General features: G+C 45.0%; 1 long non-coding RNA gene across 2 annotated transcripts; it reads left to right on the top strand.

Moving 5' to 3' along the window:
- Positions 1-747: 747 nt before the first annotated feature.
- LOC132813562 (uncharacterized) lies at positions 748-10,246 on the top strand. Of its 2 annotated transcripts, none has more exons than XR_009644106.1 (3): positions 748-872; positions 5,121-5,225; positions 10,158-10,246. It is a non-coding gene; the product is annotated as an uncharacterized LOC132813562 (long non-coding RNA). The 2 variants fall into 2 exon arrangements; XR_009644107.1 differs by lacking the exon at positions 748-872 and adding an exon at positions 2,644-2,720.
- The last annotated feature ends 4,291 nt before the right edge of the window (positions 10,247-14,537 follow it).

The following is a 14,537-nucleotide window of genomic DNA, read 5'->3' as shown; positions in this document are numbered from 1 at the left end:
ATGGAATTGTCATTAATGATTTTTAATGTAAGAAAAATCCATAGCGTGAGATGTTTAAACCAATGAAATTATCACCAATGTATTTGAATGGAAAAATAATGTATAAGTATTAGTGCTGTAAAATCTCCCGTTGCGATTTCCGAAGTCCTTTTTGGAACTCGCCCAATCTTCGAAGATTGAATAAACATCTGTTGCTCTGTCTGTGTGTGTCTCGCAGTATTTCGAATTGCCACGGGAAAAGTGACAGCCGGTGGGGATAAGGGCTGATACCAGTCAACTTGGAGTTCGCCTTTTTGAACTTAACCTTGTGGACAGTCTCCCTTGACACAAGGGTTAAAGGACAGTCCGCGGTTGGCAGAGTTCGGAGGCAGGACCCGGTTGTTCTGAATCAGATCCCTAGAGTTAGAATAGTTAGCCAAGTGTCAGGAACTATTCTCCGGAGATTCAGAAAACCTAGACAGAAATCACTTATAACACATTCCTCCCTCACTCGTGACTTGGAGGTGCTGATGTTGGATTAGGATGGACAAAATTAAAATTCCCAGAACACCAGGTTATAGTCCAACAGGTTTATTTGGAAGCACTAGCGCTGCTGCTGCTTCATCAGGTGGTTGTGTGTTTTTAACTTTGTCCCTCACTCTTGTAACTTATGCAGAGCAACAAAAACCAGGAAGCAGTGCGCATGCTCCAGCCAACAATGGTCACAAGATGATTGATGTCAGCGGTGGACCAATGGAAGTACAGGGGCGGGGCTGGAGGACCTGGCGAGGCGGTTGGCCCTCCGACCAATCAGAGTGAATGAGAGGCGGGACTTGATTATACCACGTGATCATCCTCGCGGACAGCGCGGCTGTGCGGGCGGAGAGCTGTCGGTAAGGAAAGAAATAAACAGCAGCAAGCGGGAGGGAAACGGTGACGGTCTGGGCTGAGAGGTTTTGCGAACATTTGGTGCACATCGGAAAAGACAAATTTGAAATTTACAGTCTCGTTTTTGCAGTAAACCGGAAAATGCCTCATTTCGCGATTGACTCGAGTCAGTGCCGCCATCTTTATTCGGGGCAACGATTCACTGGACACGTGCAGCCGCCATCTTTGTAGGGGGCAAAGTTCAGAGGGGAGTATGTGCAGCTCTCCCTGATAGAGAGTCATGGGGCAGGATTTACACAGAGCACATTCACACCCAGGGAAATGGATTTTTTTTCTCTGGATTTGTTTCGTCATTCGTTTAAATGATTTGGATGTGAATAGAGGCGGTACCGTTAGTAAGATTGCTGGTGACACCAAAATTGTTGGTATTGTGGTCAGTGATAAAGGTTGTCTCAGAATACAATGGGATATTGATCAGATGGGCCAATGGGCTGGGGAGTGGCAGATAGGGTTTAATTTAGATAAATGTGAGGTGCTGCATTTTAGAAAAGCAAATCCGAGCAGGACTCACACACTGAATTGTAAGGTCTTGGAGAGTCTTGCTGAACAAAGAGACCTTGGAATGCAGGTTCACAGTTCCTTGAAAGTAGAGTCACAGGTCGATAAGACAGTGAAGAAGGCATTTGGTATGCTTCCCTTTGTTGGTCAGAGCGTTGAGTACAGGAGCTGGACAGGACATTGGTTAGGCCACTTTTGGAATATTGTGTGCAATTCTGGTCTCCCTATTATCAGAAGGAGGCACTGAAACTTGAAAGGTTTGAGAATTGATTTTCAAGGATGTTGCCAGGGTTGGAGGATTTGAGTTGCAGGGAGAGGCATAATAGGGACTGGGGCCATTTTCCCTGGAGTGTCATAGGCTGAGGTGTAATTTTGAAGAGATTTATATAATCGTGAGGGGCATGGATAGCGTAAATAGACAAGGTGTTTACCCTGGGGTGGTGGAGCCCAGAACTAGAGGATATAGGTTAAGGGTGAGGGGGAAAATTCAACAGGGACCTAAAGGGCAACAAAAATTGTAACATTTCAAAGGCAGTTGAATAGGAAGGGTTCAGAGGGATGCCGGCCAAGTGCTGGCAAATGGGAATAGATTAGGTTCGAATATTTGGTTGGCATAGATGGGTTGTACTGAAGAGTCTGTTTCGGTGCTAGACATCTCTGACTGTGGGATCATAAAACTGCTCCGATTCGCCTCTGAGCACCTTGATGTCCACTTGTTCACTATCTAGCTTCCTCAGTCTCTGAGTGTATTTTTGCTCTGTTTAGTATTTTACTATTATGTTCACAGACCTTTCAGTAAATGAATTGTCCACTGCTGCCCGCCTCCTGACCATATTACAGAGGAGGTAGTACTGGATGTGTTGAATCATATCGAGGTGGATAAATCCCTGGGACCTGTTAAGGTGTATCCCAGACATTTGTGGAAAGCTAGGAATGTGATAGCAGTGCCCCTCCCTGAGATGTTTATATTGTCATTGGTGACAGGTGAGGTGCTGGAAGGCATGTGCCATTATTTAAAAAGGTGGTAAGGAAAGGCCAGGGAACAAGAAACAGTGAGCCTGAAGTCAGTGGCAGGCAAGTTGTTGGAATGGATTCTGAGGGACAGAATTTACATGTATTTGGAAAGACGAGGAATGGTTAGGGATAGATAGCATGGCTTTGTGTGTGGGAAATTCTCTCTCTAACTTGATTGAGTTTTTTTTGAAGATGTGACAAAGATGATTGATGAAGGCAGATTGTGAATGTTGTCTATATGGACACTGAACGATGTTCCACAAAGCAGACTGGTTAGCAAGGTTAGATAACATGAAATGTTGAGAGAACTAGCCATTTGGATACAAAACTGGCTTGAAGGTAGGAGGCAGAGGGTGGTGCAGAGGGTTGATTTGTGGACTGGAGGCCTGTGAGCAGCAGCGTGTTGCAGGAATGGATATTGGGTCCTTAAATAATTGACTTGGATGTGAATATGAGATATGGTCAGTAGGTTTACAGAAGACACCAAAATTGGAGGTGTAGTGGACAATGAAGAAGGTTAGTTCAGAATACAACAGGATCTTGACCAGATGGGCCATTGGGGCGAGGAATGGCAGACTGGGTTCAATTTAGACAAATGTAAGCTGTTGGATTTTGGAAAGGCAAATCAGGGCAGGACTTATACACTTAATGGTAAAGTCCTTGGGAATGTTGCTGAACATAGAGACCATGGAGTGCAGGTTCATTGTTCCTTGAAAGTACAGTCATAGATAGGCAGGCTAGTGAAGGTGGGGTTTGGTATGCTTATATTTATTGGTCAATGCATTGAGTACAGAAGCTGGGATGTCAAATTGTGGCTGGACAGGACATTGATTAAGCCATTTCAGGAATTATGTTTTAAGTTCGAAATCCCCTGTTCTGGGAAGGATGTTGTGAATCTTGAAAGAGTTCAGACAAGATTTACAAAGACTTTGCTAGGATTGGAGGATTTGGGCTACAGGGAGAGGCTGAATAGGCCAGGGTTAATTTCCCTGGAGAGTCAAAGACTGAGAGGTGACTTCATGGGGATTTATAAAATCATGAGGGGCATGGATACGGTGAACAGCCAGGGTCTTTTCCCCCAGTTAGGTGGGTTCAAAACAATCGCATGGGCTTAAGTTGAGAGGGCAAAGATTTAAAACGGATCTAAGGGGCAACGTTTTCAAACTGTGTGTGGTGTGTGTGTGGAATGAGCTGCCAGATGAAGTAGTGGAGGCTGATACAATTACAACATTTGAAAGGCATCTGATTGGGTACATGGATAGGAAGGGTTTCAAGTGATACGGACCAATCGCTGGCAAATGGGGCTCCAGTTGTTGAGGATTCCTAGTTGGCATGGACAAATTGGACCAAAGGTCTGTTTCTGTGCTGTACATCTCTATGACACTAATAAATGAAAATAAGATGTGTTCCTCTTTTGTGGAGAGCTAGCAGAAGCACAGATAATTGTTCTTGGAGCTGAGAAGGTTAAGCAGTGATTTTGATCAGCTGCAAATTTGTTTCTAAGATATTTAATTTTCAGAGAGAGGGGAATTGTTAACAATGTCACAATTTTAGTAACTATTTTCAGGTAATTGGCAAATAATAAGTGAATATGTGAACATTATGTTCTTCAGTAAGTTCTGAGCATCTGGAATAGTCTGAACGGCAGCTGGACAGACTCAGCAATTATTCATAAACAGATTTGGAATTTTACTTTTAAGGGAAGATTTGGGGTGCTATGGGCAAATGGGAAGGGAATTGGGACAGATTTGCAGCATTTCTAGAGGGAGAGAGTACAGCCCCAATGGGCTGAATAGCCCCCAGCCCCTGTGCTCTGTGATACTGTCCCATTCACTGTGAATGATGAAGCTCATCCCAGAGCAGAGAGAGGGAGGATCCCACCAATCATCCGGGGCCCATTGTGAGGTGAGTGATGTCAGCGCAGGCCAATAGGGCCAGAGGGCAGTACTGGAGGACCAGGTCGTACGAGTTTGTCCTCCAACCAATCGGAGTGAATGAGGGCATCCTCAAGGTTGGAACTAAAGAAAGGCACATATCGCAGAGATTTGAGAAACTGGAGGACGTGAGATAGGGAGCGTTCTGTGGCTAGTGAGGAATTATATAAATAAGGAAGAGTTGTGAGGATGGTTTAGGTGACATTGATCAGGCGAGTTGAGGATGGAGGAATTTAGGGATCGTGAGGATTAGAGTCATAATGTTATACAGCAAGGAAACAGGCCCTGTGGTCCAACCAGTCCATGCCGACCATAATTCCAAACTGAACTAATTGTACCTGCCTCCGCTTGGACCACATCCATCCAAATATTTCCTATTTATGTACTTATCTGAATGTCTTTTCAATATTGTAATTGTATTCACAGCTACCACTTCCTCTGGAAGTTCATTCCACACGTGTATCTTTTTTATTAAAACCTTCATGTATTTTCTCAAATCTTTCTCATTTCTTCTCAAAATGAATGCACCCGTGTTTTGAATCCCCTCTCCCCGGCTATTCACCCTGTCTACACTCTTTCTAATTTTATAAACCTCTAATAAGCTCACGCCTCAACCTCGTGCACGCCAGTGAAAAAATTCCCAGCCTATCCAGCCTCTCCTTAGAACACAATCCCTCCATTCATGGCAACATGCTGGTAAATCTCTTCTGAACCTGCTCCAATTTAATAATCTCCTTCCTATAACAGCACAACCAGAACTGGACAGAGTATTCCAGAAGAGGCCTCCCCAACATCTTGTACATCCCCAACATAACGTCCCAACTCCTGTACTCCAAGGTCTGAACAATCAAGGTAAGTGTGCTTAGCACCTTATTAACCACCCTGTCTACATGTCACACAAACTTCAAAGACGTGAAGCCCTCGGTCTCTCTGTTCCCATATCACTACTCAAGGCCCTACTTTTATTGAGAGTAAGTCCTGCCCTCGTCTGTTTTGTCAGGTTGTTATATTTTGCATTTATTCCAATCCAAAAAAATTGAGTATAAAGGCAGTAGGGGTATAATTAAGAGGGAAATCAGGAGGCAAAAAAGGGACGTGAGATAGCTTTGGCGAATAGGTTTAAGAATAATCCGAAGGGCTTCTATAAATACATGAAGAAAAAAAGGCTAACTAGGGAGAAAATAGAGACCCTCCAAGATCAGCAAGACAGCCATTGTGTGGAGCTGCAGGCGATGGGCGAGATAGGAAACCAGTGTTTTGCATCAGTGTTTACTGTGAAGAAGTACATGGGAGATATAGAATGTGGGGAAATAAATGGTGACATCTTGAAAAATGTCCATATTACAGAGGAGGAGGAGATGCTGGATGAGTGGCTAAGGAGCTGGTGCAGGGGAAAAGGATTCACATTTTTTTTGGATCATTGTGATCTCCTCTGGAGTAGAGTTGACCTGCATAAGAAGGATGGATTGTACCTGAATTGGAAGGTGTTAACATCCAGACAGGGAGATATTAGTGATACTCGGGAGGCATTAAACCAGTGAGGGAGTGGGTGTAAACCCAATAAGATAGTGAGGAAAGAGTATGTCTGAGACTGGTACAGTTCAGAAGTCAAATAGTCAAGGCAGGCAAGGGCAAGGCACAGAATGAAGTCGGACTGAGCAGTTGCACTGCATTTACTTCAATAGAAGAGGCCTGACAGGGAAGGCAGATGAGCTCAGGGTATGGTTTTGAACATGGCACTGGGATATTATAGCAACTACAGAGGTATCACTCAGGGATGGATAGGACTGGCAGCTTAATGTTCCAGGGTATAGATGCTATAGGAAGAATAGAAAGGGGGACAAGAGAGGAGGGGGAGTAGCATTTTTGATTCAGGATAGCATTATGTTTTTGCTTATGGAAGATATTGCTGGGAGTACGCCCATTGAAGTTAGTTCGTTGGAACTGGGAAATAAGAAAGGGATGACCACCTTATTGGGGTATTCTGCATGGATTTTGTCTGGGTTCTCTGGTTTCCTCCCACAGTCCAAAGATGTGCAGGATAGGTTGGATTATCCAGGCTGAATTGTCCACAGTGTTCAGGGATGTGCAGGTTGGGTGGATTGTCCAGGCTGAATTGTCCATAATGTTCAGGCATGTGTAGGTTGGGTGGCCCTGGAAATGCAATGTTACTGGGGGAGGTGAGGAGGCTCTCAGGGTCAGTATCAGTGTGATGGGCTGAATGACCTGCTTCCACACTGTTGGGATTCTCTGATAATTCTACTAGTTTTAAAATAGTTACAGAAAATAATAGACCAGATCTACATGTTAAGGTTCTGAATTGGACAAAGGCTGATTTTGATGGCACGAGGCAAGAACTTTCACCTGGCCCCTCCAGCCTGCTCTACCATTCAATAAGATCAGGGCTGATCTTTTCATGGCCTCAGCTCCACGTTCCCGATCTCCCACCATAACCCTTAATTCCTTTCCTGTTCACAAATCTACATTTTGCCTGAAAGGCATTCAAATGCTGCAGTCAGCAGGGAACGCCACAGATTCACAACCCTTTAGCTGAAGAAGCTCCTCCTGATCTCAGTCCTAAATCTGCTCCCCCTTATTTTGAGGCTCTGGAGTTGGACCCGTCCCCAGTGGAAATAGCCTCCCTGCTTCTGTCTTATCTCCTCCCCTCATAATTTTATTTGTTTCCTATCCAACGTCCCATTCTTCTAAATTACAATGAGTATAGAACATGTTTTCTCAATCTCTCCACATACACCAACCCTCTCAACTCCCAACTCAAACTAGTGACCCTCCTCTGCACTCCCTCTAGTGCCAGTACATCCTTGCTAATGTAAGGGGATCAAACCTGTACACAGTACTCCAGGTGTGGCCTCCCCAGCCCCCTGTACAGCTGCAGCATAACCATCCCTCTGGCAATGAAGGACAATATTCCCTTCACTGCCTTAATTACCTGCTGTACCTGCAAACCAGCTTCCTGTGATTCATGCACAAGGACACCCAGCTCCCTCTGCACAGCAGCCTGCTGCATGTTTTCACCATTTCATCATCCAGTTTGCTGTTAGTCCGACCCAAATGGATGACCTCACATATCCCAACATTGAACTCCATTTGCCAGATCCTTACCCACTCACTTAATTGATCTGTATCCCTGTGCAGACTTGCAATGGACTCTGCAGACATTGCTTTACTCATCTTTGTATCAAATGTGAACTCTGACACCGTACACTTGGTCCTCAATTCCAAAACATTTGTGTAAATTGCAAACAGTTGTAGTGTCAACACTAATCCAAACACCCGTTTATCCCCATTATTTATTATGTTGGTGAACCGATCCTGTATCAATGATAATTACCCATAATGCTGTGCATCTTTACCTTATACAGCAGCCTTTTGTGTGGCAACGTATCGAATACCTTCTGGAAATCCAGGTACACCACATCCACCGGTTCCCCCTTGTCCAACGCGCTCATTGTATCCTCAAATAATTCCAGTAAATCCATTAAACGTGACCTGCCTTTCATGAATCCATGCTGTGTCTGCGAAATGAGACAATTTCTACCCAGATATCTCACCACTACTTCCTTGAGAGATTCAAGCATTTTCTCCACTGCAGAAGTTAAGCTAACAGGTCCTTTTTGAAAAATAGTGGCACCAATTTGCAGCTTCCAGTCTGTCAAAACCATCCCAGAATCCAACAAATTTTAGTGAATTATCACGAGTTTATTATTCTTCCCCCCCCCCCCCCCGCCCACCCCCATCTCCTTTAGTCCCTCGAATGCATTCCATCAGGGCCAGGAGACCCAGCTACCTTGAGGCGGTTATCTTTCCCAACATTGCCTCTTTACTGGGAATGATTGTTTCTCTGTCCTCATCTGCCATTGCCTCCACAGGCCTGCCACAATGAGAGTATATAGACAGTATGTTCCTGTTAAGGCCAAGGCTGGTAGGTGTAGGGAATGCTGCCTGTCGAAAGAAATTGAGGGCCTGGTCAGGAAAATGAAGGAGGCATTTGGCAGGGACAGAGAGCTGTGTTTGTGAGAATCCCTAGAGGAGTATAGGGGCAGTAGGAGTATACTCGAGGTAAACCAGGAGGGCAAAAAGGGGATATGAGATAGCTTTCGGAAATAGGTTTAAGGAGAATCCAAAGTGATTGTACAAACACACTAAGGACAAATGAGTAACCAGGCAGAGAATAGGTACCTGCAAAAATCAAGGCTGTCTGTGGAACCGCAGGAGGTGAGAGAGGTTCTGTGTGAGTGGAGAGGTTTTACAAACACAATGTGCGCATCGGAAAACACATATATTTTGTAACGTCCCAGTCTCGTGTTTTCAGTAAATGGGGAATTGCCTCAGTGTGGCTGCAGGTATGTGTACGCGTCACCATCTTTATTCGGGGCAAGAATTCACTGGATACATGCGGAACTGCCAGCTTTGTAGGGGGCAAGGTGCTGCCAGGCGCATGTGCAGCCTTTCTGTGGTACAGAGTCATTGGGCAGGATTTACAGAGCACATTCAAACTCAGAGAAATGGATGTTTATTTCTGGATTTGTTTTGTCATTCATTTAAATGATTTGGTATCGGAAATGAGTTTGCAGGTCATACAAAATTGGAGGTATTGTGGATAATGAAGAAGGTTACCTCAGATTACAATGAGATATTGATCAGATGGGGTTTAATTTAGATAAATGTGAGGTGCTGCATTTTGGAAAAGCAAATCAGTGCAGGACTTATACACTGAATGGCCAGGCCCTGGAGACGTTTGCGGAACAAAGAGACCTTGGACTGCAGGTTCATAGTTTCTTGCAAGTCAAGTTGCAGGCAGATAGGATGGTGAAGAAGGTGTTCAGTTTATATTCCTTTATTGGTTCGAGCATTGAGTACAGGATGTGGGAGGTCATGTTGCTGTACAGGGCATTCGTTAGGCCACGTTTGGAATATTGTGTGCAGTTCTGGCCTGCCTCCTATCAGAAGGGTGCTGTGAAACTTGAAAGGTTTCAAAAAAGACTTCCAAGAATGTTGTTAGTGTTGGAGGATTTGAGGTTGGAGGCTGGGCTGTTTTCCCTGGAGTGCAATAGGCTGAGCTGTGATGTTATGGAGGTTTATACTATCAAGAGGGGCATGAATGGAGTAAATGAACAAGGTGTTTTCCTTGGAGTGATGGTGTCCAGAAGTAGAGGCATTGCTTTAGGATGAACGGATAAAATTTCAAAGGGGCCTAAAGGACAACACTCATGCAGTGGGTGGAATGAGCTGCCAGAGGAAGTGGTGGAGGCTAGTACAGATAAAACTTGTTAAAGGCGTCTAAATAGACACATGATATGATGAGTAAGCGTTTACAGGGATATGGGCCAAGTGCTGGCAAATGGGAATAGATTAGGTTCGGATACCTGGTTGTCATGGATGAGTTAGACCGAAGAGTCTGTGTCGGCGCTATACATCTCTATGACTGTGGGATCATAACAGCTTATACTGTTCTGCTTCATCTCTGGGCTCCCTCATGACCACTTTGTTAATGTCTAGCTTCCTCAGTCTCGAACAATGGGTGTATTTTACTATTACTTTTACAGACATTTTTATACGTTAATTTTTCACTGCCGCCCAGCCTCTGACCGTGTGCTGCTTATTAATTTTTTTTCTGGAAAATTTTTGACAGTCAAGAATTCTTTTTTTCCGATGAGCAAGTGTATTTTCCTTCCGTTTCTGACTATAAATTCTGCATCATTTTCGTTCCCTGTAATCCGTTTTGCACTCCCTGAAACATCAACTGTGTTTCTCCTTCCACAGATCCCAGTGATTAATGCCAAAGCCCTGTTGCCTGGGGAGAGGGTGATGTTTGACTTTCTTGTACAGCTGCAGTTTGTGTGGTGAAGGTGCTCCCACAATGTGGTTGGGTAAGAGACATTACAGCAACAGTGATGATTTGAAGATAATGTCCAAATCAGGAACAGTTTGTAGTTTTATTATCATGCTTATAATTTCACAAAAATATTATTGGGAACTTTAGACAAGGCCAGAGAAGTAGGTTTTGAGGAATGTCTTAAAGGAGGAAAGCAGACCTGTGAGGTTTTGGCTGTGAATTTCAGACCTTGTTGCTTTGGCAACTGTAAAAGCAGCCACACAGGTGAGGTAATGAATTAACAGATCATTGGGAGTCTCGAACAGAATGGGTTGTCGAGGTCTCAAAGGGTGTGTGATACAGCGAGCTAGGGATGGTCACAACCAGGAATTATATCAAGGGTGAGAATTTTAAATTGAGGGATGTGGGCCGGATGCTGGCAGGTGAGACTAGATTGGGTTGGGATATCTGTTCGGCATGGACAGGTTGGGTCGAAATGTCTGTTTCCATGCTGTACATCTCTGTGGCTCTATGTTGTTGATTATGAATAGCAGCCTTTTGATGGATCAACAAGTTTTGGTACGAGGAAGTACTTGGGCAGAGATTTAGTTTTTCTTGAGATAACAGGGAGGTTGAATGTGGGAAGTTGGCCAGGAGTGTGTTTGTATAAGGAAGTCTGGAGATAACACAAGGTGGATGAGAGTATATGAGCTAATACAATGTTAGAATCAGCTCGAAATAGTGGTCTTGTCCCCCTCACCTCACCACACCTCTGGGATTCAGCTGGTTGTCAGGTTGTGAATCAGGCGGTAACACAATCGGGAGCTGAGTGGCCATGGTGGAGCCTGAAATGAGTGTCACTCAGCTGGCTGTTGCTGAGCAGCTGCTGCTTGGTAGCCCTGTTGGTGACATCTTCCATCACTTTACTGCTGATCGAGTGTGGACTGACGGAGGGAAATTGGCTTGGTTGGATTGCCCTGTGTTTTCTGTTGAACATGCCTGGGCAATGTTCCACAATGTCAGTAGATGCCAGTGCTGGAGCGGTACTTGGCTTGGCGGGTGGCAAGTTCTGGAGCACAAGCCATTAGTATTATTGCCAGGATATTGGCAGGGCCCGTAGCCTTTGCACTACTTAACCACTTCTTGATGTTATTCAAACTGAATGAAACTGGCTTAAAACTCACATCTGTGATGTTGGAAACCACTGGAGAAGGCTGAGATGGAGCATCCCACTTCTGGCTGCAAATGCTGTTGACTTATCTGGTGCATGGATGTGTGAGGCCCCTCCATCAGTAAGGGTGGGGATATCTGTGATGCTTCCTGCAGTGAGTTGTTTTATTGTCCATCACCGTTTACAACTGGGTGTGGCAGTACTGCAGAGCTCTGATCTGATCCATTGGTTGTGGGATCACTTAACTCTGTTGCTTGGTGCTGATGCTGTTTGATATGCAGATGGTTCTGTTTGGTAGCTTCAGGTTGGCACTTCATTTTTAGTTATGCCTGGTGCTGCTCTGGGCATGCCCTCCTTTCCTGTCCTTTGTGATGGGTGAGAGCAGGATTTACAAACCCATGAGATTACAGATTGTGCTGGAGTACAGTTCTGCTGTTGTTGATGTCCCACAGTGCCTCAGGGAGATCCAATTTACGTTCCTACATCTCATCAAAGTCTGTCCCATTTAGAACGGTGATAGTGTCACTCAACACAATGGAAGTTTTTCTCAACTTTAAGCCAAGACTTGTGTCTCCAAAAAGAATGTGCAATGGTCGCTCGTACCGATACTGTCATGGACAGATGTATCTGTAGCTGGTCAGTTCATAACAATGAGATCAAGTATGTTTTTCCCTGTTGTTGGTTCCCTCACCACCTGCTGCAGACTCAGTTGAGCAGCTATATCCTTTAGGACCTGACCAGCTCAGTCAGTAATTCTGTTGCAGAGCTAGTCTCGATTGTGGACATTGAAATCCTGTACCCAGAGTACGTTTGACACCATTTTACTTCCTCAGTGCTTCCTCCAAATGTTGTTCAACATGAAGGAGAAGTGATTCATCAGCCAAGGGAGGACGGAGCGTGGTAATCAGCAGGAGCCATGAGACTTCCTGGTGTCCGGAGTCAATGCTGAGTACTCAGAGGGCAAATCCTCCCTGTCTGTGCCACCACCTCTGCCTGGTCTGTCCTGCTGGTGGGACAGGACATATCCAGAGATTTCAGGAGAAAGTGAAGACTGCAGATGCTGGAGATCAGAGTCGAGAGTGTGGTGCTGGAAAAGCACAGCAGGTCAGGCTGATGAAGGGCTTAGGCTCGAAACGTCGATTCTCCTGCTCCTCGGATGCTGCCTGACCTGTTGTGCTTTTCCATCACCACACTCTCGATATCTAGGGATGGTGATGGTGGTATCTGGTCATTGTCTGTAAAAGGGCTCCTGAAGAAGGGCTCATGCCCGAAACGTCGATTCTCCTGCTCCTTTGATGCTGTCTGACCTGCTGCGCTTTTCCAGCAACACATTTTCAACATTGTCTGTAAGAGTTGATTCCATGAGTATGAGTATGTCAGGCTGTTCCTTGATTGGTCTGTGAGACAGCTCTGCACATTTTGACACCAAACTCCAGATGTTAGTCTGGAGGACGTTGCACCATCGAGAGGGCTGATTCTGTGGTTGTATTTTCTGGTGCCTTGTCAGATGCTGAGTGGTCCATCCAGTTTCATTCCTTTGTTGAGACTTTGCAGTGATTAATACAGTGAGTAGCTGGCTGGGCCACTGTCGGGTTGGCAGGATATTTTTCCACCATTGACAATGGTTCCATGGAGATTAGGAGATTCCTAATTCCAGTTATTTTTTCTTGAATTCAGATTCCACCATCTGCCAAGTTGGGATTCGAACCAGGATTTCTGTCATTGGTTTTAATATTTTGGGTAAAAGTTAAATACATTAGGTTTGTTCACTCACTTTAAATATCACTTACCCAGGTTTTGTTTCTTTGTGAAACACTGTCCATCATCCTGTCTCCTCCATCCTTCCCTCCAACAACAAGAGTTTGGAGCACATGGAGTTTCTCTGTCACTAAGACTGAGACAATCCGATCTGCTGCTTCCCTCCCTCCCACTGAGTCAAACTGCCTCGCGTGGTGTTCCCGGATTTTGTCCAAACTTTCTCCAATCCCGGTCAAGCCTTATCAGAGCTCATCTTGACCCTTTTACCCTCATCTCAGTAAACCATAGAGTTTCCAACTCTCTTTTCTCCCCCTCCTCATCAGTCTCCGTCACCGATTCACAGATATTGTTCCTTGTTCTGTCTTTTCTGGTTATGTCCTTCTCTCCCATTCTGTGAAAAACTAATATTTGACCTCATGGTTGTTGAAAAATCCTGCTCCATCTCCACTCTCCCTTTCCTTTCTGAATTCCTTGCATTTGGTGTCCCTCATGGATCTATCCTTGGCCCCTCTTGTATCTCCTCTACATACTGACAGGAGGTGACATTGTGCAAAAGCACCATGTTGGGTTTCACATGTACACTGACAATGCCCAGCTCTCCCTCCCCGTCATCCCTCTCCATTACTCCACTGTTACTCAGTTATCAAGCTGCTAACCACATTCCCACTACTCGATTAGGTGCAGTTTCCTCCAATGAAACATTGTCATGGTTAAACCCGTTGCCTGACCAATTCCTTTCTCTTACTGCTGAGCCCCTCCCTCTCACTGAGAACTATACAGCAGAACTACACTCTTCACAATATTGCAGTTCACTCTTCACAATATTGCAGTTGTTTCTGACGCGAAGCTGACCTTCTGATTAGACGTTTACACAATCCCAAACACCAGGAATTCCAATCTCTTAAACGTTGTTTGTCCCCTCCTCACTCCAGCTCCATTGTTACTGAAACCCCTTACCCGTGTCTGTGTTGCCTTAAACGTGATGAATCCGAAACAGAACCCTTGATTCTGTGACTGGCTCAGAATCTGGTTTCAGACTCCCCCCTCAGTATTTACCCTCAGACACATCAGTATTTATTCTGTCAAACCCCTTCAGAATCTGGTGGTGCGGTCTGATTGTAGCTTGTGGGAATGGCAGAAGCTGATGTGTTGTATCTGGGTGGAAGGTAAGGACTTGGGGTGGGTGGGGGGAGCTTGCGGGGTGTTCTATCCTTGTTGCAGTTGGAGGTGTGGGTTTCAAAGGCAGAGGTGCAGGAAGTGGAGGAGATACATTGGATGGTATTGACCACATGGGAGGGGAAATTGCAGTCCTTGAAATATTTGGTATTTTGGTATGTTCTGGCTTCACTGGAACACTGCAGTAAGCATGAGACAGAGGTGTTGGCCAGGCAGGTGTGTT

The sequence above is a fragment of the Hemiscyllium ocellatum genome, unplaced genomic scaffold (assembly GCF_020745735.1).
Source record: "Hemiscyllium ocellatum isolate sHemOce1 unplaced genomic scaffold, sHemOce1.pat.X.cur. scaffold_3849_pat_ctg1, whole genome shotgun sequence".
Lineage (NCBI taxonomy): Eukaryota > Metazoa > Chordata > Chondrichthyes > Orectolobiformes > Hemiscylliidae > Hemiscyllium > Hemiscyllium ocellatum.
The sequence above is the reverse complement of the archived record's forward strand: the minus strand, read 5'-3'. Positions and strand labels throughout refer to the sequence as shown.